Genomic DNA, 22838 nt, shown 5'->3' with positions numbered 1-22838 from the left:
GCAGTTTTGTCACCTGCAGCAATTTTGAAGGCATCAAATAAAGGAAAAGGTTCTGCCTAGGTATCTCAGGTATGGAACAATTATTCAGAAGAGATTAAGGAAATTCAAAGTCTGATGGTCAAACATCTCTCTTTAAAAAAACATTACCAGTGATACAAACATGAATTTCCATTCTCAAATCTTTACCATTTTTCTCATGCCAGCACTCAAAAAATGTAAACGTAAAACTAGAATTTCACCTACCACTGGAATTCCAGAAGCTCTGGAGTTCAGACCAGACCTCTGTACACCAAATAAGCACAGCCCAGTATATCAACACATTCTTCTCATAATTTTCTATTCTTTTTAGTGCAATATATTTAGCCTTTTTGGTGTAAAGTTGTTACTTGTGATCAATATCCATCTCACAGAAACAAAGCCCCCACCTGTTATTTAAAATTGGAGTAACAGGAGTACTTAAGCATCTTCAGCCTGCTGAAATCAATGCTAGTTCAGTTCCTATACACTCTAGTGAGTCTGACCTTCATCTCATTTTTCCTTTCATCCAAAGCCAACTGTGAAATTTGGTTCAAAGCAATAAAAAACTGAAAGACATTTCTGATCTGGATGACAGTGGAAGAACTTGATCTCTACACAAAATCAGAAGTCTTGGGCATTCCAGGGGAGTTTGAAAACCGGGGCAGACCTGGTAGGTACTAACACTTGTTAGCTTGTCTGCCATACAAGAGCAGGCATGATATGGAAATTTTATTAAAATAGTGCCAGATGTGGATATTCTTATGCTAAGCAACTTACTCATCCTACTCCTTGGTATCAGCTCCAGGAGAGCCAAATCTTTACAAATGAAAACAACTTAATAGAGAATGAAGTTCTTTTCTCAGGAAGTATCCATTTTTCTGCATATTCTTCAAGAGGAAGACAAGAATCAGGAGTCACCTCATAGGCCAGCTCATTGGAATTGAAATATATGCCAGACACTTGACTTCCTGCCTTCAAGAATTATTAGGCAGGGATACTTCTGTATCACAGAAAAACCACTAAATAATTAGCACAATAGACATATGACTCTTGGATATTCACTGGGTTACATTAATTGCACAGAGGGCAACAACAAGACTCTATCAGACATCAACAAAGTACAAGCCAGAGGTGACTACAGTAAAAGGGTCAGAGTATACAATCAAGTCTTCAGTGCTCACCCTTCATGCTGCAGGCAGAAAGCCTACACTAGTCAAAACTTCTCAATGGTCTTCACCTTCTCTATATCACCATATAACACAGTCCTCCCATCTCACAGAATTCAGTGCAGAATAAGGAAAGCTGTTTCAACAAGAGAGAACTGCAAAAAAAAAAAAGCAAGAAAACAGACTTTGTGGAAGGCTTAACAACAGAAATTGAGACAGGATGAGCTCGCAAACAATCTGGAGCCTCAGCAGGTCTCAGGATTAGTGCCTGAGCTGGAGCAACATGATACCTGCAACATCAGTTCTGTCAAGAACCTTGCTTAAGCCATGGGAAGGCACAGCTCACCACCTCTTCCTTTGATAAACTAAATGTTTAGAAAACAAGACCATTTATATATTGAAATGATCTAAGAAAAGTTACAACACAGCTAAAGAATAAAATCACTCACAGATTTTCTACTGCCAAAGTTGTAGTCATAAGTTAACATAATTCATGAAAAGCAATACTAAAGCAGAGAAAAGCAAGTCTACACCTTCTCTGTATTTGCATTCATAGTTCTGTGCACAATTCCAGAAGGAAAAGAAAAAGACTGAATAGGTTTAGACTACCTAAGATGACAAATGAGTTCCTTGATTCACTGAAGTCAGGGAGGAAAATTGATTATGTCTGTAGCAAAAAACAACATATTCAGACAGGTTGTTTCTAAATTAAGCTCTGCTGTTTAATTAAATTATAAATATATTTTCATATTTTGTGAATCCTCTTACATAGGATCACCTACAGTTTGACGAAGCCACCCAAGACCTAGGAAGGAGAGCCAACCTGCCATGTCTCAGCTTTGTAGGTTCCAGCTGTGGCTGTGGCTGGAAGGGTGATGCACAGCACTGCTAGTCATTTTCTCTCTTTTCTCCATGTCAGAAATGTAAGGTTTTCAGGATTTGTATATTTTTTGGTTTGTGTTTTTTGGGCTTTTTTGGGGTTTTGTGTGTGTTTGTGTAATGGGTTTTGTTGGTTGGTTTGGCTTAGGACTTGTTTTGTTTTGTTGTTTGTTGTTTTAATTTTTTTTTGTTTTTAAAGAAAACTTGACAATCTTAGTGAAAACCAAAATTCTTGAAATGTTCTTTTTAATTGTTATGCCACTACATCTTATGCAGAAACATCCATTTCCATTTTTTGTCAGAAAAGGAAAAAATGAACAGTAAAGTTTTTGAAGCAGTTATAATGAATTTCTTAGTATTACAGGGTATTTCCTGTAAAGCTGGAACTTGTAAATGGCTGCCAAGTTCTTATTTTCTTGATTTCACAGATAGTTCTTTTTGTGCATCTCCAGTCTTGCTGGCCATTAGCATTTTCCCTTCCAGACATTTTTACACAGATTACTTTTGGATCCCTCCTGCACAGAGAAGGTGTCTGATAAAATAGCCTAAATCATGAGATGTGTTGATTAAAAAGTATTGGGTAGTTAGACAAAGAGAGCCTTTGATCTCTTGCTCTACCTGTGCTTACCAAAGAGCTTTAATGTGCTCATATGTTGTCAAGTGAATGACTAAAAATTGTTGCGTCGAAAACAAAGAAATGCACAAAGCTAACCACTATTTCTATGGCAGGTACTTTTACTGTAGGGTTTCTGTGCCTTAGGATTGGAAAAATATTTAAACCTCTTTTTAACTAGGAAAAATTCACTTCCATAATACAATAAGGACTGGAAAAACACTACTGTAGGAAGAGGGGCGGAGAAGATAAAAAAAAAAATAAAGTCGGCTAGATGTTCAACATTGAAATATCAACACAACATAGGTATTTTCAATCAATCAAAATACTGAAGGTGTTAAAAAGACATGTCTGGAAGTACAGACAGAGATGTCAAATTGCTGAGCTACAGTGGAGGCTGAGAACAGAGACCAAAAAGCACAGTGGCTGGGAAATACAGTACTGAGCAGACACTGCATTTCCTGACCTCATGTTCTCACAGCACTTCTGCAGTGCCTGTCAGTATCTAGAAATGTAATTATTGCTGGGAAGACATTTATTTTTTCTGGGACTCTGAATCACGCGTTATTCTGGCAGCAATATTTCAAAGACTAGCTTGAGAGAAATCACTACTGAGAAGTAGTGATCCGCCTACAGCATTGAGGAAGTTAGTACAGCTTTTGGAAAAAGAGAAAAAAAATTGATGTTTTCTGCAAGCCATCTGAGCTTTTAGCATGATAATTGCTAGGAAATATTTTCTGTAAGCAGCAATGTATTCAGATTAGTAAAGTTCTAATCAACAAAATGACTATGTTTTGATTATGGTAGAAAGAAGTAAATATTCTGAGGGATTCATCACTGGTGATGAGACCCTCACTCCAAAGCATTGCCTCAATTTTATCCAACCTTTTAAACAGTATTTTCTCTGAGCTCCTAAAATATCTATGTGACATTATGAATTACTTCACTGCAGTTTATTCCCTAAATATCAGGAAACCCTAGCACAAGGTGCCCTAAAACATACAGCAGCAGGGTTTTTTTATGGGACAAATGTCCATTACATCCTAACAGTTTTTCAGGCACACAAACAACTTAGTAGTGGTCTCATCTTTTCTGCATACTTAACATGAGCTTTTTTTTACCCTCAGAATTTAAATTAAATTCCTTCAGAGATTTATACCTCAGAACAATGGTAAAAGAAAGTACATGTACAAAAAGAACAAAAATGCTGCATCTTTATCAGTTTCAGGGCAAGATACTTGTTTTCCTTCTACTCACTGACTTTTCTTCACCATTTGTCATTCCTCAAGATTCCACCTTGGTTTGTGGCCTTGGAAAAATATTTGTCTTCAACCAAAACCAGTAGGTAACCAGAAGCATGGAACAGTACTGGGGTTTAAACCATAAAGATGTTGGCCCAGCCATCATGGAAAGTAACATTGCCCAGAAGAGGCTTGAATTTTGTAAGGTGTGACTGGGATAAGGAATGAGAAGTGGTCATGCCATGGTTGGAGGCCATTTTGATATCTGTCATTAAATTATTTTTATTAGGAGTCAGCAAATATATTAGCATCAAATACATTAGAGACCTATAACAGAAGACACTCAGAGACCTATAACAGAAGAAAATTCTTCTTTATGAAGAACAACACACAATCTAACATAAAAATCTTCATCCAGTCCTGACATTTTCTTTCTGTAAGGTTCTCACAGAAAAAAAGTAACTATTCAGTAAACATGGTTTAAAAAAAGTTCAGCGATGCTTCTTGTTCTTTGCAAATTCCTATTTTACTGAATACCAGCAAATGACACATCTCACTAAAGTGTTACCTTTCTTTGCCTCCATTTGTAAAGGTTGTGTGTAGATTTCACTTTCTAGTTTCTAACTGATATTTTTATACTTTTGTGGGATAAATCTACTAGGACACAATGGAATGTTCCTTTTAACATGTAAAATATGATATGTACTATGACTGTACCAGGACAACAAAATGTCACAGTACAGGTGTTTTTCTTTCACTCTCTACATTCTCAAATTTGTGACACTATAGAAAATAGTCTAGGTTCACAATTAAACAGTATTTAAATAATTAGTGGCATCCTGTGTTCATGGGTTCCTACTCATTTGTCTGTGTCTCTTGATATTTATCATGTCTGGGTTTTCAGATGCACCTGTAGGCAAAGTCCTTAGGTTTTCCAGTTATCAGTTTTTGAAAAGTAACATCCCAAATATTGCGTGAGACACCTGAAAAGGCTAAATAAGCACACAGGTCATCTGACAAGTGCTGAGGACTACCAGTGCAGGAGTACTCACAAATGGTCAGTATCTCAGAGACCTGATGCCTCTCTTACCTCACCTCCCTTCTTGTGATCAGAGTGGTGAACCCTTCCCATCCACACTTTAGTTTCTCAAAAAAAAACCAAGAAAAAAAAAAAAAAAAAAAAAAAAAAGGCAAACAAAAAAACCCCTCCACAAACAGGCTGGGAAAATTTGGTGAAGAAATGTCCGGTTTAGTTCATTGCTCTGTTTAGATCAAATATTTAAAGAAAAGTCAGTGCTGGCATACACTATAATCACAAATATCCCCACAGAGGGAATTTATCTTATTCCAGAATAGAACCCTATCAATGGCTACATAATAAACTTTCTGCCACTAGGAGGCAGCAAAGCTCCAATATTAAAATACATTTAATTTCCATGGCAAAGAAGAGGCAGAAAATTCTGTTAATAAAATGAAATATCCTTTTTCCTGTGTGCACACTCAGTGGTTGCTGATTTCCCTCATATTGTTTGCTCTCAGTTCATATGCATGAATTAAGAGTATTCATTTATAGTAATTTATTTAAAATTCTGTAGCTGTGCCTGTCAGTGGCAAAGAAACTCAGACAGCTGAAAGAAACCCAAAGTAATTTCACAGATTAGCTGATGATAAAACGTGAATCAGAAAGTAGGTTATCACTTGAGTTCCCCTCAAGCAGTATCTATGTCTACATCCATAAATACCCAAAGACTTTATCTCTCCACTTTGTGTGCATCTTCTCACTCTACTCTCCAAAATTAATCTTTTGGTGTAGGTATTATACTAATAAAATTTCCAAATGAAGAATCCTACTTTTCACAGAGTGCCTGGCACATCTGAGCTATGTGTTAGTGAGATAACCCTACTGCCTTTTGATAGCAGTAAAACCCACTGCCAGTGATATTCCCAGCTCAGATTTCCCCAGCTATCTACAAGCTTCTGCATAGGACACAAAAACCTTTGGCAAAACCCAAAGCAGGCCAGCTGCTTACATCCTGTATTACAGTAAGCAAACTTAAAGTCTAGAAACACATTGTAAAATGGATTATAAAAGCCATGGAGCACTGTCCTGTGTAAGTGTATCCTGGAAAGACTTCCCCCTAGGGTAATGGTAAATGATGAGAGATAAATGATGTAGGCATATGGCAGTCACAAACCAGCAATCACAGGGCTCCAAGAAACATAATTTTTATTTTGTGAAATATTTCTAACAGAAAAATTTAAACATTAACAAATGTTCATAGGAGATACAGCACTCTGTGTCTGGCAATGCAGCATGTTTCCAAAATGCTGCCCTTTCATTGAATAACAAGTTTCACAGAGCATGGCACTCCTGGGAGTTTGTGGGCACTTCATGAAAGAAGGCAGAAAGTGTGGTCCCCGACTTGTGCCCAGGATCCCCCCACCACTGCCCTCTGTCCCAGCTCCAGCCTGAGGACTCGGGGATATTCTGGGTCATCCTGCTGCCCTAGAGGGAAATGTGGGCAGGAAGGGAGACTTTGGCCAGGCACAGCACTGTGCTTCAAACTGGAGTGAGGAATACAGGAAGATACACACACACATATGCACAGGTCCACACATTGAAAATATTCAGAATTTAGGGAACAAGATAAAATCAATAAAATATTCTTGATCAGCAATCATGACAGAATAAAGATGAGAAAATTATTCAGAATGCTTTGTTGGTCTATATGTTTTATAATCTCACAGTTTGAAAATATTCAGAGAATCATACTTTTCATTACTAAATCACTACAAAAATTTTAAAATTCACATGAAGTTCAGTTGTGCATGATCATTCAACATACAAATTGCAAATGAACATAGAGATGAGCAAACATAGATAAAAAAGATCCTGCCTCAAGACTTCTCCTTTCACCCTAAACACAAAGCATGCCTGAGTCACCAATCAGTAATGTGGATATATCTCTTTGCATTAATTCTAAAGGGTAAAAAACAGTGCAAAACTCCTTCTCTCTGAAGATTTTGACTGGGAATTAGGTAAAACATTTTTTCTGTAGCATATATTTTATTTCTACCAGACTTAATACACCTCTCAATTTGGCTCACAAATCATCTGTAGTAACACCAATATAATGCAGAAGCAGTGGGGGTCACAAGGTGGTGTGAGAGGAGTGCTAGTGAGGAACTCTACCCCCATGGGCTGACAACATCCAATAGCTGGAAAGGGATATGGGCAGCCAATAAATGCACCAAAGAAAGGTGCTCCAAGTGCCAAACCCCTTTACTGCAGCTGTGTTAGCCAGGCAGGGCTGCCAGAAGGGATTCAGGGGTACAAACGCAGACAGGCCAGTGCAGCCACGCTGCATCCACCAGCACGAAGCTCGGCTGCAGTGCCACCCTGCATGAGCTAGAAAGCAGCTGGTAGAGCTTAATGGCATAAGGAATAGGCAATACCTCTTGCTGTTGCATGCACATTAAACACTGATCCTTTCTTTTACAGCCAGAAGATTGCCTTTAGGCATTGCCATCACCAGGTTTTTTCTCTCTGCTCTATAAAGAACTTAGGTTTTGAAAAGGAAACTGGAATCCTGGATTACACTCAATCTCTGCTTCAAGGGCCATATTATCTAAAAATTATTCCCAAAATTACTCTACTCAGTAAGTAGAGAAACAAATCTCAAAAGACTCTACTTCTGGTGTTCATGAAGAGAAAGGGGAAATCGATTTTCTAATTATTTTTTTACAGATAGCTGCCCTTATGTGTGTGGATTTGCATAATCTGTCAAACTACCAGCAGTGTTAATCATAGTACACCATACACTAACCTTGGAAATATTTTCTTATGAATTTCCATCTATATTTGTTTCTCTTTCTCTAGTGTGGTATTCTTTCTTAGTTCATATTGTATCTGAACAGCATATGAGAAAAGAAGGTATAGAAGAAGATGGCATCTCAGATGGAAGAGCCAAGCCCATTAAAAACATTTTTATGACATATCTGCATGATGCTGATCAGTGTGGATTTAGCTGGACAGAAAATATACCTCTCTGGAAGGAACTTCAATACTCACTTAAAAATACTTGAGCAATGAGATGTGTATAACAAGCAGATAATAATTGAAATATATAGAAATTATGTTACTAAAATTTGCTGTTCATCAAGAGAAATATGTGCATGTGTGAAATGCTCAAATTTCCTTATAAACAAATTTACATCAATTGTTTGCAGAATGATAAAACTATGCAGAAGACAAAAGATTAACTTTTTTTTCACATTAGGAAAACTTTAGCTGCATATCATAGCAGCAAAAATCAAGGTAAAATCACTTTCCCTTTGGAAGTTATGCCAAATTTTTCATGGTGAAGCTCCTATGATGGCTCTTTTTTACTGATTCTTCAGCACAATTGATTTCATAATGAACCAAATTATTTGAAAATTCAGTTCTGTTAAGTCTGTAACTTAGGCATATATAAAGCCTGTGTGTTTTGCAAGATAGAATGGGGAAGAATTATCTGTAGGCAAGGCAAGAGCAGCTGGCAGATATGGGGGAGGAGCTCTGAATTATTCCTCTTTGTTTTGAGGATGGTTTCCTTAGCTACTTAAAACAATCTAACAACTTTTCTGGGCATAAGCAAGCAGAAAAGTGCCCCTCCTATAAAGAATCAATGTCTTCCACTAGCAGGAAAAAAAAATAAAAATCAATGATCTTTTGACACAACAGTGGAAAGTCTGATGCTTTTTAGAAAGATAAACTTTTCTAAAAGCTAAACCAGAGCATACAGTAAGGTAACTCACAGTAGCCCCCAAAGGCATCTAAGGTGGTTGGTGTTCACATGAATTCCTCAAAAGCACCTAACATTATTTGCAAACAAATACTTATACCAAATATGTAATGATCTCCCTTTAAGCATTCTGCATTCCCTCTTTCCTCAGTACAGTTTCCAGCAGTTACTTTTTGATCAAAATGACACTTGCAAAAGTTCACTGCTCAACTCCCTGGCTGCTGCCTTTTCCAGACCATTCTGCACCTTATTTTTATCCAGCACAGGAGATTAAATGGTACAACTGTTCCACAGACGTGAGAGAGGGAGGAGAGTGCCACACTCATGTGCCTTCCATGGAGAGCTGGCTGCATCACAACAGCTCCAGGGTTTTTCTTTCTACAAGAGCTTCATGGCAGATCAGAACAAATAAACTTATTTTGCCTCATATGGTGGGAAGGTGGAAATGGTGTTCCAGCCATTCCAGTGGTGCAGCCATAGGTCCTGACTCCCCTCACCTATCATCTGGACTTTTAAGGCCCTGGTTATTTGACAGCTTCTGAGCCATACTATTGAGTTCATTATCCCAGCACTCTGCATCACCTCTAAATCAGACACATATCTGTTTACCTGTCCAGAAGTAAAGTCAATTTGTGCAAAGTGTGGGCATGGGAATTGTTTTGTCAATTCTGCTTTGAAACATACTGTGTGTACTCTAGCTAAATCCACTCAGAAGGAGCACAACTTCCATCCCAGACACAGGTTTTTTGAATTACTAGCTATAACCATTAAGAAGTAAATTTATCTCAGTCTATGCAGATGTCAGTTTTATCTCACCATGGCCTTGTATAAAAAACAGTTATGTATAAGGAAAACATGGATACATGGATTTGACACATGGATACAGCCTTTTACAAACTGTGTAAAGAACAATAGCAGCTTTCTGATATGATACCTAAATATTCCAGATACCAGCACTTAGGCAGCAAAAATACTTCTGTGGAAAGGGATTTCAAGCATAAACTTATCAACCATCTTGCAGCCTGAAGCATGCACTCGTTTTGCCTGTTCGTATTCACTGGTCCTGTCGTCTGACAAGTGAGAGCAGAGAAACACCTGCTGGAAGCAAACAGAAGTAAAGCTAAAGTCTACACCACTCAAGCACATTAATGTTTTCCTTTTTCACTATGTACCTGATGGTTCAGCATTGGAGCAAGTAGTCATAAGCCAGGCCTGAACTAGCAAACATAGCAGAGCCTACTTTTCTCAGATGCCTCCTCTCTCTGCACTCCTCTAAAGACAGCCAGATGTGCAAGCCTCTCTGGGCATTATTGTTGGGAGTCAGCCAGGCAGTCACTGCGTGTCATTCAGTGCACCAGCTGTCGCTGCACAATAGCATTCGTTCCACTGAACAATAAATTAAATCTCCCCCAAGTGCTGGCCATACCCTGCTCTGAGCCTTATGATCACTTGACACGTGTTACTCCACAGAGTACAAGCAGGAATCCAGGGCTGGTGCTGCAGACATGGGGATTCTTACTTGAAATTCCTCATGGAATGAAAGTTTCAAATTTTTCCCCCTTTCAGTAACAAATCTGTAAGAGTTTTTGGGAAAGAATGAGTTTGCAGGCAGGTGGCTGACAGAGAGATGCAGAGCAAAAGTCTGTCAATAGTTCTTGCTGAAATTGCTCCACAGAAGGTAGTGATTGGCAGCTCTGTTTGTGCTTCCTGGGGCCCCACTATGAAAACACACATATTTTGTGAGAAAGGAAAAAAACTGCATATATTTGCCTTGTCCTTTGCTTTGCAGGGAAAAGTACTTTATAGCATCATGGGCTGTGACATTTCTCACTCAAAAATCCCACTGCATTTGAGAATCCTTACAGTGTTTGAGATTTAGTATGAAAGTAGACACCTGGAATGACCAAACATCACTTCTAATTTATTCTAGATGCTCACTGTCCTCATCACCATTCCTTCCTTCATGCCAGAATCCTCCTTACTGCTCCACTCCACTCACAGCTCCACTCCATTTTCTTAATCCAAAGCAGGCACTCACTCTTCAGCCTTGGGCATGGCTTTGGTATCTTGAACTAAGACCAGCTGGGCCAGGATTAGTATCTTCATGCCTAGCTGCATCACAAAATCGTTTATTCTTATTAGAATAGCATGAAGGTCCTCATGACTAGAACTTTGTTATGATCTGTATCATCCAAAATTAGGAAACAGAAGGCAACTACTGGGTATTAATGGTTATTTCAGGATATCAAAAAAAAGGTTAAGAACTTTAAAGTTGAAAAAACAAAGAGTTACACTTTCCAACCTTTTTGGGTTTTGATTTGGCTTGGTTTGGTTTTGTTGTTGTTTTTCTCATCTCAAAACAATTAGATTTGAAACAGCTAGGTTTGAAACTGCCAACATTCCTGTGGGATAGAAGTACCATTTCTGGTCAGCTGTGCAGGCCAGCAATCTGCTGGAATAACTATACACAGTGTAACTAGCTTTGGAAGAAATTAATTATGTTCAGTGTCCTGCAAATTGTTTTGCTTTTGGAGGCATCACTCTACTTTCTGTATCTATTAGCCTTGAATTCATGCTCCCCAAGAGCAACAATACTGTTCTTTATTCAGCACCTTATGCTGCTTACTGGCTACTGTCCCAAGAAATAACCAGAATGATGAAATAATTAAGGTCTTTCCTGAGTACTTGCTAAATTACCACAAACCACTGTGCAAGTGATCACTGGGTGAAATACAACCTTTTCATGCATACTTGACTACCTGATTCAAGACAAAACACGTTCAAGTGGGGCATGATGTGGTCTTGCCAAAACCCAACTATGTGCGTCTATTAAAAAAAAAAACAAAATAAAAAAATAGATTAATCTAGGAGCATTCATCTCTCCATTTCATTTTATCCAAAATAAGTAATACCTCAATTTAAGTTTTGGAGGTTGGTTATTGCAATTTGTAAAAAGCATTTGGAAGATCAAGGATGATAAACAATTAATGCTATTAGACAGATCTCTTATCTAATCATGTGCTGGCATTTTTTTTTAGCTCTAATTTTTATTTAATAAAATATTTAATAAGAAGCAATAAGTAACAATAGATGAAAACATACAATAAATATATCTGGTTTTTTGAGCAGGATTGAATTCTAAGGGAGGGAAAGTGAGCAATTTTTCAAAGACCATATATTCTATATTTAATTGATGCATAAAGAAATTATGAAAATTATGAAATTATGAAAGTAGCATGAACACCCACAGTATAATCAATTTATGACAGTGATCAAAGGGATCTTTTTTAATATCCAGATTAGGATGGTAGATTGTCCAAAAGCTAATTTTCCCAAATTCCTTAGAAGAGGTAAGGAGAGGAGCACATGTACTAGAGGCAAGGTGGTAAAACTGCATCAGATTGTTGTATTGGGGATCCATCAGTAGCCAGGAAAAGCTGTGAAAAGTGTCAGAATTTACAGATATAGAAGTTATTTTGTGTAAGCAGAGCTACACATAATTAGCCAGAACCTCAGAAGGTTGCTTCAAAGCTAAATATAGAGACAGCATAATGACAGATGACATTTACCACTGATGAATGGTGTACATTGGAGGAAGTATTTTGCTTGGAATACTGAGTCCTAAGCTAATGGTAATGATTCAGGAAAAAAATATCTTCCCTTTCTGTGGACAGTGCAACATAGAAATTGTTCAATAGATGGCTTTTTTTTTTTTTTTAAGTAAAAGAGTGAATTGCAGATTCCTTATATTTAATTAGTGTCCCAAAAGTTTGCCTAAACTAATTTTGTTCAGTCCACTAGACATGCAACAAGAACAAAAGTCTCAAAGATACAAAAAAAGGCTGAGGTGTTCAGAATGATTCATCTGGGAAAGAAAATAACTGGAGGTGATAGCAAGGGGATATAGCTGACAAATATTCACAATTTTTTTAATGTCTGAATTCCCAGGTAAATGTGGAACTTAAGCTGTTTATTTGCTTTGTGAAAAAAAAAAAGGAAAAAAAAAAAGAAAAAAAAAAGAAGGGTTTTGGGTTTGGGGCTTGTTTTGGGCTGTTTTTTTTTGTTGTTTATTTTTCTTTTTTTTTTTTTCTGATGTCTCCATCCTTCAGCGGGATGGAGCTAAACCTTCTGTGAAGCAAAAGAAACTAAGCTGGAAATATCCAATCCTTTCATGGGTAGGTATGGGGATGGAAAAGACCAATGTACAGAGGGCCACTCTGTTTATCTAAAACCGTAGGCTCTGGAAAAGCACTGTTTTCCTGCAGTCTGACAACACTAAGGAATGGAGAACTTCCATTCTCCTTGGTTTAGTCTGGAAATTTCTCTTGATAGACTTGTTTTGCTAAATTTCTGCGTCCCTTTCCAAAAGTAGTAAAGGGTTTTGGCAGAGTGATATTTACTGTCATGATTTTTGCTTCAAAGAATCCCTGACCATATCCAATAAAGAGAGAAAAAAATACCTCATAGAACCAGAAAGGAATATTCTTAGAGGAATATGCTTCATTTTTGTAGTAAATCATTAGCCAAGGAAATTCTGTCAATACTTTCAAGATCAAGAAGGAAGTGGAAAGATGGTGTCCCTACTGACATGACTTATGCAAGTTCCAGCATATCCGAAATTAACATTGCATCTCTGCTTTCATGTAGTCAAGAGCTGCAGTCCTAGCACAGCCTTACTCAGCAGTTTGGCATCAGACGTTTCTAGCATCTGCCCATGACAAAAAGCAGATTTTACACTTATTTAGAATTAGCTTCTCCCCCTGCCCACTTCTTGCGTACTACTTCAGCAAGAGAGGTTGCACTGAGTTGCAGCAGAACACCACAGGCAAAGCTACATAATTAATACACTAGGAAATTAATTAGCCTGGTGCTCAGTGAGGAGATTTGTTCTTGGTAACATGATTCTGAATAATCATCTATCTCTTGCTTTCACTGAGTGAACAGTTTGCAAGCATCAGCAGCTATTGCAGGCAGTTACATCACTGATCTGTCATTCTTTCACGGCCGTACCATATGGACAGTAATAACTTAAATGGAGTCTAGCAGATGTTAAGGACATAGTGCAAGGCTGGGAATGCACAGATAGGACCAGTGTGTTTGCATTGGGATGTTTCATGTTTAATTTTTTACTTAATAAATAAAAATATTTGTATTTTTCAACATATATATGTATATAGTGAAAATCTGCATTTATGTTTATTCAGAGTGATGAAGAAATTAAGAAAGCAGATGGCACTACAGGGCAATACTTTCTATGAAGTTAATTGATTTCCTGAGTCTGCATGCCTTTCTACAAAGTAGGGAAACAATGAAAATAATTTTTTTAATCAGTTGGATTAGCAAGAGTTTTTTGTGCAGTTATTCAAACAAGAGCAAGAGATCCTGTTTAAACCCAAGGTACACAAATGTTATTGTCGTTGTTTCCCCAAGCTTTGCAGAATACATTCCATCATTTGCATATGGTACAGAAGAGACACTTCTACGCTGCTCAGTGCATATACACTGAGAAAAATAAGAAACTAAGAACATGTTTTGATCATTTTGTTTTTTCAATACTAACATGCATGAGGCGGGATGCCTGAGCCACTCCTTCAAGCACAAGTTATCTTCTTCTCCTCTCCTCTCTTACTCCCAAGGGCCTAGGAAAAAGGGAAGTTCCACAAGAAAGACTGAGTCCACAGGTCACCTCTTTCTCGGCACAAAACCCCCTGTCCTTCCCTTATTCCCTTGCTTACTCTGTGAAATTGGGGGAAAAAAGCAGCGGTATCTGGGTGCTTCACAAAGGGAGGTGAAAAATTTCAAATCAGGCAGGAAACACCATGCAGCAATGAAGCCAGCCTGTGACAAGGGAACATCCTCTTATGGACAGAGCTTAAGAATGCAAACTATAATATATATATATATATAGTTTTACATGTAAGCACTTACACAAAAAAACGAACGTGCATACACACACACACACGCACACACACACACACACACACATATAACACCTTTCACAACTCCCAGAGATTAGCGTTTGACATACTTGAACTTTGGGCTGGACCTGGACAATACCTCTGGTTTTGTGGCTAATGAAAATTTAAGAGCATTCCCAGAATTTTGAGAATAACCCTGCCCCTCTGAATTTTGCCTCCTGGTCGGAAGTACTCAGTCTGCACAATTACTTCACGGTGCCAGGGTTGTGAGGGTTATTCTAGTTACTCATAAAGTAAAAAGGACTTAATTGTCTTATTTTCCACCTGCAAGATCATTTTTACATTCATACTTAGAGCAGTGGAAAAGCATATCTACTAAAGTTGAACTTGACAATATTAGAGTTATGATAATCATATCAATATAATATTATTACTCTCATATACTAATTAATTATTTGTACAGTAAATTTACAATACAGAATTAGAAACTGCATCTGTTTCTCAAAATGGAAAAAATGCTACCTTAAACAACAGAAAAATTCACAATAAAATAGAGTGATGTTAATCATGTGAGCCATCAGGCTGAGTTATGAGAAGCAACAAGGAAGGAAGGAAGGGAGGGAAGGAGGGAGGGAAGGAGGAAAGGAGGGAGTTAGTTTCATTAATGGACACTAAACATTAAAAACAAGGAAGTGGATTTTTTCAGGAAGCACAGTAAAGATGGACTGGGGGAAAAGCACTGACTCTGTATTTGAAATGAAGGAACTACTGAAACATATTACATGTGTATATTTACTGATTTTTTGTATTGATTCCAAAACCCTAAAACTCAAAAACACCCTGCTCTCACAAAGGGAAAAGCCAATATTTTTAGGAAGAATATCTTGCATTTGTGTGAGTTCAGCTTTGTAGTAATGTGTGCTTCCCATCATAGATTCAACTTGGAGCTAAAATCAACAAAAGCATACATACCAAAACATAGCTTCATCATCCTATCTCCATGGATGCCAAACTAAACAGAAGGATATACTGCTGAAATCCCCAAGTGCTGTTGATGCACTAATACATTGCAGTTACACAGTAAAATACAAATAAAAGCATGTAATCTGTTGTCTAAACTTAGCAGAAACAGTGCCCAGAAGCTTCCCATAATTAAGCCAGCCAACATGTCTCACAGCCCACCCCACCATGTGAAAATATGTAAATGTAACGGATTTCATAAAATTATTTCATAAAATTATTTCATTATTTCATAAAATATGAAAAATGTAACAGAGCAAAACTGAAGACACTTTTCCCCCTGGTTTTATGATTCCTCCACAGATTACAGCAGATACATATATACCAGATCTATCCATTTTCATTGTATCCCTGTCCTTTTCCACTGATTAAGAAGGCAGGGATGCTCAGGCCGATAGCTGAAGTCAGGAAGAGCACAGTGTGGTTAATTTTGTTCCCAGGGAGGACAAGAAGAGGAGTGGAATGAGAGATGCCTCCTGACCTTTCTGCCTCAACATTGCTGCAGTGCAGCATGCCTACAGGGCTCTGGGGGAGAACATCAAAGTGATGCTGCTTCCTAGCTCTTGTTCTCATCTGTCTTTTCCACCTTGGACTTGTAACCTGTAATTTTGTTAGCAAACTAGGTGTTCCCAGATCTCCCCTCCATGTACTTTCAAGATAATTATCTGTTCCAGCCTTTCCTCTTCCCAGAGGACCCACACTTACCTAATGAGCTAAGAAAGAGGCAGAAAAAGGCACTAATGACATTTGCTGATGATTTTAAGCAGAAAAGAACTAAGTGCAGAAATGAGAGTGAGAAAGCACAGTGAGGCCCAGTATAAGTCATCATGACTCATCAGAATGTAAATAAAAGAGCAGCAGCAAATCAGAGTATTTTCAAGATAGATACTTCTTCTCATTTGCAGCAAAAAAACCAGACATAAAGGAAGGAGGCTATCATTGATTTTAATTAGTAGTTCAATTATGACCATCACATCAATATATTAATTGAAATAGAAAGGCTAGTATCTGCTTAATCAGACCTGTATTTCTCTATGCATCAGTGTTCATTGCATCAGAAGAAACTTATCTGGAGACTGACCTATTTGGGAAGAAAATATCCCAGAACACAAAAAGCCCCCACAAAACCAAGCTGTAATTAATGCTGCTGATGTTGTTTCATGCTTTAGAAAATGTCATACAACTCATCAGAATTACAGACTGGTTAAGTGAGAGCAGGGGAGGAATTGTTGTCATTTGTGGTTGTTTCAAAGGAAGCTGCTTGCCTGTCCATGAGAGTCCACCTGCACAGAAACACAGACCTACCCACTCAGTTTCAGGAAAGCTGCTTTATTTCATGGAATCACAGAATTTGGTTTGGAGGGAGGGACATCAAAGATCATCTAGTTCCAATCCCCCTTCCATGGACAGGGATATCCTGTAAAGCTCAGGTTACTTAAAGCCCCATGCAACCTGGGCCAGAAAACTTTTAGGGATGGGAAGTTCATCGCCTCACCATGTGGATGTCTTGGATCACCTTCCTGTTCTCCATGTGCTTTAGCACACCCTCCAAAGGGCTCTGCTCCATGACCTTCCTGGGCATATCGGTGAGGCTGATGAATGGATAATTCCCAGGCTTGTCCTTCCTACCCTTTTTTTAAGATAAGACAATATCTATCTCCCATTTTCCATTCACCTGGGACTTCCCCTGACTGTTGTAGCTTTTTGAGTGTCATGTAGAATGGCTTGGCAACTGCATTAGACAATTACCTCAGAATTTCAGAATTAATCTAATTTTTGTGGCTGTAAAAGTCTGAAAGCTGAACTGTGCTAAAGGGCTGAGTCCAACACCACAAAAAAAGCGTGATCTGCTACCAGGTATTTTCCTATTTCCAGTATATAGAAAGTTACATCAAGACTCATAGTGAAACTTAATTCCACGAGATATCACTGGCTCTGTTGAAACACCCTTATGTTTTATAGAATATGTGAAGAAAAGGGAAATGGGTTTAAGAATTACTGGCTTGTGAGGCAGGGTAGTGTATGAATAGTGCAATGCAATGATGTGGTAACAGCCCATATCCCTGGAAGTGGGATGAAATCATTCTACTTCATCTAGCTACTGGGAACTTCAAACACTCATTAGAAGAGTTCAAAACTCACTGAGAGCTACAATTTTTGCACAACTAACTCAAATATTTGGCAATTATGTTAAAAAAGCATAAAGCAAGAAAAGAGCCACAAAATTCCTCACACTACCCAAGGCAAATGGCAATACTAATTTTATCAACTTCAGGCCCTTCATTTTCTAAGTGTGTAGCAGAAGATACATGTGCTATCCATTGGTTTTCTCTCTTCTACTTTCTACTCTGAGTCACATAAATTTCTAGTTATTAAGTTGTCAAAAGCCCTTTTTTATATTTGAGCCTATATTTAGAACTAATTATGTTTTTCAAATAGCATGATAGGCACTTTTCAGCACTGATCACATTAAGAGACTCTAACTCTATATAGGCATTTGGAAAGTGTTTAAGCCAACAAAAAGATAGGAGTAGGCTGAAACATGACAGGAAACCTTGATCAGAGCTAAGAGCTCTAGCAGGTTGAAGAAGGCTTTTGGAGACAGTAAATAGATTTTTAAGTTGGGTCTTATTTCCCCTTCTGCTGCTTAGACCAGGAAGCAACTAAACAAAAAACCCACATTCCTATTCAGCAGTTTCTTTATTAAGATAATTTTTCTTACATGTTTGAAGATGTAATCTTACATATTCAAATCCCTCACAAACAGCATTTTAAGCTCTATGAGGTATATCATTATTTTTCATCAATAGGACAATGTGGGTCTCTTTGATTCTTGATTCATGAGGCCAGCATGTTAAAACTCACGCATAGACAGAAGACATGCTTTTTTCAATATGAACTCAATACAATAATTTTGTGACGGATTCAAGAAGATCTATGAGACCACAGACATGGGAAGGAGTACAAGGAATACAGAGTATGGGAATAAGCCATAGTGTCCAGTGAAGTACATGAACAAATATTAGAGAAATTGATTCTGTCAGGACTTGTACAATCTAGATGACAACTCAAAAGCAAAGCAAAAACATCAGAAAAAAAGTTTACCCAGACCTGAAGAGTTCTCTGGCAAAATTGAGAAAAACAAACCATAAAGAACCTGTGTTGTATAATAATTTTCCTTAAGGTGGAAACTCTTTACGGTACTACATTTTTCTTTACAGAAAATGGTAGATATTAGAAGGGAAGTTATCTGTAGGTCTTTTCCTTTTAATTTTCCTGGAAATCTTCAATCAACAGCATCACAGAGTATATCCCTCTAATTTCCCATAGAAGGCCAAATTCTGCTAATATGGAAAAATTTTTGCCTAGGGCATTTTCCCTGTCATCTTTCTTCAAAGATAGGGGAGAGAATTCCTTGCAATGAATTGGCTGCTCTGCTTCATACAGATACAAAGTGAGCTGGCAGCTTAATAGTTCTACCATTCAAGCTCTGCAGCTTGAGTCCCAGTGCTGTGAACTCATGGTGTACAATTTCTGGCCAGTGGTTCTTGCTGTTTGACAACAAATCAGTTTGCCTTACTCCTTGCTTATTTCCAATATGTGTTTTGTGGGGTTTTTTTTGTCATTGGCAGGAGAGAACAATGAGATTTTTATAGAGAATTTCACAAGCTGTATGTTTTCTTTGGCAGGAAGGTTAAAGGCACTGGGCTAGCTGCCTGATGGAGGTAAGAAGCACATGCTAACTTGAAATTCTGCATGCCTAGTTACTACAAATCTAAAAACAACTAATTCTAGAAGACAGTCATGAAGACAATGTCACAGGAAGACCTACAGACTTACACAGCAGTGCAGGCAATTTCAGTTATTTCATGTGAATTTGTAGCCTTACTTTCCTCAGTGGGAGAAGGAAGAGACAGGGAGCTGTCCTTTGGCCAGGCTCCTTCCTAAGGCACCTGCCACTCTTGCAAGATGCCAAACTCAAGCTGCACATTTCCTTAATGACTGAGCTTAGGCACTGAGTGAGGCTATCCCTTGCTGGAGCTCCTGACCTCTGGCTATTGAGACAGAGTGATGCCCTGCAGCTCCTGTGTGATGCTGGATCCCTGTGTCAGCACCCCATTCCCCTTCACAGCTGGACACGGTGTTCTTCCAGCAAGGAACGTCCCTGCTGCAGTCACAACTTCGCTCTGCACAGTGGGCGTGGGCAGTGTCAGCTCCCAGTGACACGGGCAGAAGACAGTTTGTAAGAACTTACAGTTTTCTTTAAAGTCTTGGGGATTTTTAAGAACAATGTACTTTCTCCTCACGGTGTTTATGGGGTTTGACTACTTGCCCTAATTCCTAAAACTCTGAATTTGTTATTTTTAATACTGCAAATGGCAGAATTGGCATCCAATTTAATTTCTGTCAAAAAAGTCCAAGTGGGAAAGCCAAAGTCCTTACCTTATTGCTGTGAATATTATGATAGAATAAATGTCAATATTAGAAAATGGAATAATTCTTATTTCAAGCCTATTTTAAGAATTACTGATTTCCCATTTATGCTAAAATTTCACTTTTTTTGCATTTGGACCCTCATTAAGCAAACACAATAAGCACAATTCTAATACTGTACAATCACATAACTCCATCTTGTGCAGCAGAGACATCAGTTCCACTGCTTGCTGGACTGCAGGCTTATTTTGGAAGTTATAGTACCCCTTTAAAGGCACTATTACTTATTGTTCCTGAAGCTTGGTTTCTCACTGGCACATCACAAGAAAATTCACTGTGCATGCCTGATGTGCGTGCTGTTAGGAAAGAAAAATCCTATTTCTTTTTGTTCCTGCAGCCAGTCAACCCACAGTTCTCACAGGTAGAAGGAGTCTTGATAATATCCCAGAATTTTTCAAATTTTGTACATTTAAAAAGAAAATCAGCTATTTTGACCACTTGAAAAGTGATTTGGAGGTGTTAATACAAAAATTATAACCAATATATTTGGAATACAAATGGATAGGATGCTATAGCACTGAGATTCCTTTTTCAGGTTATTAAAAATTTAGCTTGGCACAGAGTTCCTGAACTGTATTTTCATTGGGAATGGAGAGCCTCAGATATCTACAGAACTGTTCTTTCAGTAGCTACTCTGCATTACACAGGAAGCATTCTGCTGGATAATTTTTAAAAATGTTCAAGCCACCATTGAGATAAAAATCTGAAATTTCTGGTGATTCTTTGAACCCTCACCAGTCTTCTTGAGATTATTGGAAGTAAATTAGCTTTGCACTTTTTTTTGTGTGTTCCTGTTTCTTTTTGCTTCATGCTGGACCAGAAAAACCATGAAAACAACAATTTATCTTAATCAGAGCTTTTCTGGGTTTAAGTTTTCTGCTTTTAGACCCTTTATACCTACTGGAAAACTTATCTATGTATTACTGCTTTTAATGAAAGGCTTTACAGCTGGCATGGGAGGGCAGAGGCAGCCATGATTTCGCACATCATCAGATAATGACTTCTGGACTCTGGAAAAGAACACCTCACCACAACAAAGAGTCATTTTCAGGTTCAAATTGGTCAAATTAATAAGAAACTTATATTTAATGGATGTGAACCTGATTATGATTCTTCAAACTCTGCAATTTCCTAAGCAAGAATTCTTGATTCAATGTTTTTGTAATACTTCTGATCCATGTGTCTCTGTGGGAAACTTCTATACAGATTCTTTGTTAAAATAGGAAGACAGGAAAATTGAGTTTTCCTCCCTATGGTTATAAGCAATTTCCAGCCAGGGAAGACAAAGGTTAACACAAAGACTACATAGGGCATCTGATGACAAAGTCCTCCTACTTTAAAATAAATAATTAAATAAACATCCTTTCATCTCTGTATTCCTTTTATTTCCCACCACATATGAGGCAAAAGCAGGGGGCAGATAATTCTAGGAGTGTTTTGCTACTATTTTTTTGTCTTAAGTGACCGTCTTCGATAGTCAGCTGGCCAAACTAGTGTAAGTATTTAACCTCTATTCTTCTTGGGAAGGCCAATACCCTGAAATTTTCATGTTGTCTGTTTGCTTTTAACTAGTGCTTGACTGAGGCTGAGAAACCTAAAGTGTAAATAAAACAGCATATTTCTGTATTTCTATGTTGTATGTACTAAGAACACTATGTGTTGTATTGAAAATCAATGAGTTATGACGTGACTGTTGCCAAGTCTTTGAAGAAATTCAGAATATCACTTTCCCCAACCAGACATTTTCTCTCTTAGTTCGAAGATTGTGCTTGTGGTCAGGCCTGTGGCAAGATCTGGGGTACAAAATGGTTTAGGCATTTTGTCTTTTTTTGGATGAGCATTTAAGGCTAGACTCACTCTAGTTCAACTAAATTGCTGAATTAGCTAAATTTTTGATTCTTACTTGAGTATTTACTGCCCTTGTTATCATCACATCCATACCCAACATTGTTGTAGGAATGGAAAATTGCTGTTTTTCCTCGAGGTCAGGTCTCTCGAGGTTTAGCTCTGTGCCATTTGTTTTTACTCATCATAGTCAGGATGAACAAACCCAGACCAATATACAGCAGCCTGGAGAATGGCAGCTAAAAATTCCTGGTATAGATGTGGCCTGTCAAGCCATCTATACTCAGGAGTCAACTTTCCCAAGTAACAATTTATGAATATGTATGCCAGGTTGTGGGTGCATAACCAAGTGTAGTTTAGCTGATGACTTGATAATTGATCAGATTGGGTACAATGTAATTGCTTCAATCTCCCTCTTTAAAATCAAGGCAAAAATGTTTTGATTCACAGCTGCTATGAATCAAATGATGATGGCAACAAGCAGTAAGTGACTAAGCTACAGACACTTGGTTTTACTGATTGCCTGCACCCTGCTGCTCAGAGACCACACAGGGCAGCAGTGAGACAGGAGTGAGTTTGCAGTGTGCTGCTTGGTTGTCTTATGCTGCTTCCCTCTTGCACACATGTACTGTCTACAGTGTCTGAAACTTTCAAAGAGAAATAATTCACAAAAAAGTCATGTTTCCAGGGTCTTAATAGTATCTGTGATTGGTGTCAGAAGAGAACCACTAAAACAGTTCACAGTCTGGTATACATATATTGCTTCACTTAAGAAAAGGCTCATAAATAAATTAGTGACAGTCTGTTATTCGAAAAGCAGGGTAGGTAAATATCAGATGCATCTGAAAAATCTGAGAAAA

General features: G+C 38.0%; 1 long non-coding RNA gene across 6 annotated transcripts in view; it reads right to left on the bottom strand.

Annotated features, from left to right (window-relative positions):
* LOC146763901 (uncharacterized) overlaps positions 1–22838 on the bottom strand; it is a 69791-nt gene that overhangs the window by 29686 nt on the left and 17267 nt on the right. For 5 of the 6 annotated variants that reach the window (XR_014951612.1, XR_014951614.1, XR_014951615.1 and 2 more), the window contains one exon: positions 1200–1339. This is a non-coding gene — a long non-coding RNA (uncharacterized LOC146763901). Of the gene's footprint in view, positions 1–1199; positions 14341–22838 lie in introns of all 6 variants that reach the window. The other variant, XR_014951613.1, reaches the window with a different exon arrangement.

This window comes from Lonchura striata, chromosome Z, assembly GCF_050655825.1.
Source record: "Lonchura striata isolate lonStrDom1 chromosome Z, ASM5065582v1, whole genome shotgun sequence".
Taxonomy (NCBI): Eukaryota; Metazoa; Chordata; class Aves; order Passeriformes; family Estrildidae; genus Lonchura; species Lonchura striata.
The sequence above is the reverse complement of the archived record's forward strand: the minus strand, read 5'-3'. Positions and strand labels throughout refer to the sequence as shown.